Genomic DNA, 1,658 nt, shown 5'->3' with positions numbered 1-1,658 from the left:
GGTCTAAGTATGATGATGCAAGAACTTTTGCAGGGTATGCAAATTCAGGGTAAGGCATTGAATCAGGTTTCTACAGACTTCAACACCAGGATGGACAACATGTTCACCGAGCTGAATACAAAGTATGATACTGCGAGCAACCACATAAAGAGGATTGATGTTCAGCTTGTTCAAACAGCTGAGAGTGTCAAGAGGCAGCAAGGTACCCTTCTTGGAAAGAGTGAGATCAAAGTAGTCCTGGATGGAGATCCTCACACTGATACAAAGAAACTCAGTGGGAATGCAAAGGTGAAAGAAAAAGTCGAGAAGAAAAGGGTCAAGGGTGACCCTATGATGACTTTGATACCGCGGAAGTATGATGAGAAATCCATTGAGTATGAGGTAAAGTGCAAGGGTACCTCTAAACCTTTCTCTAAAGTCAGAGTAATTCTCACACATGAGCTGAGAGAGAAAGGAGAAGTTGTTGTGAAGGGGTTGCTGAGCAGAGTTCTGAAGTTGAACATGTCTGATTGTGGAGCTTGTTTTGGAACAAGCCCTCATGCTCAACCCGACTGATCCCAGTCACCATGTCAAGCTAGTGACTTAAACCAAGCGCTTGGTGGGAGGCAACCCACTGGTAAGTGTAAATATAACTTGGTTTTGTTTTTGTTTGCTTATTTTTCGTTTTAGTTTATTGAGTCTCAGGTCAAAAAGCAGAAAAATCCGAGATACTTAAAAATTCTGGGTTGCTGAAGGAGCGACTGCTCCAGGCAGAGATCTTGCGATGGAACACTCAGAATTTTCGTGGAGCGCCCGCTCCACTCAGGTAAGTTTCTCACAAAAAAAAAATTTATTCTTGTTTTCACATTCTCTCTGATTTATTTTCACACCAGGGACGTTGTGAAGTAAATCTGGGAGAGGGTTTTCATCGTTTACTAACTCGTTTCTTTCTTTTGTTTTTCTTTTGAGTTAGTTTGAGTCAGTTTTTATGTTCGAGTCAGTCAAAACTTTGTGGGAATTATGACCTTATTCCGTGTTGATCACTAACCACCTCGTGCTTTAGTTATCTTATTCAATGACCTTAGCGGTGGCGAAAGACACACATGTGGACCTAGAACACCCTGACATATCTCACTTGATTCTCCAGAAGTTCTCAACCGACCAGGTTACACTGGGTAGACTTAAATCAACCTAACTTGAACCTAATCTTGACTGAAATTCTTCTTGTTATGGGCATTAGATCAGGGAAACGAGAACACACTCAGGACTTCTTATCATTTTTATCCATCTTGCTGATCCTGAGTGGCTAGCTCATCTGTAGCTAGTTCCCACCTTGCACCTTAGCGTTTATTCCACCTTCATGCATTTGTTTTTCAGTGTCATATGTGCAGATATGTGCAAAAAGGCCAGAGAGAAAAGGATCGACGCAGCCTCTTACTCGTTACTGCTGCAGAAATTCAGTCAGAAAGGAGAACAAGCAGATTAAGGGAGCAACCGCTCCATAACCAATGAACTGCGCAGGAGCAGGGGTGGAGAATCAGAACCACCAATGGCACTCAGAAACATTATGTATTACCTCCTTCTTCGTCACATCACCATATCAGTATTAAAAAAAAAAAAAACGAAAATGGGGTGATGGAGAAGGGGAAGAAATCAAAGAAACATGAGCCACTGGGAAG

Source organism: Brassica oleracea, chromosome C9, assembly GCF_000695525.1.
Source record: "Brassica oleracea var. oleracea cultivar TO1000 chromosome C9, BOL, whole genome shotgun sequence".
Lineage (NCBI taxonomy): Eukaryota > Viridiplantae > Streptophyta > Magnoliopsida > Brassicales > Brassicaceae > Brassica > Brassica oleracea.
The sequence above is the reverse complement of the archived record's forward strand: the minus strand, read 5'-3'. Positions refer to the sequence as shown.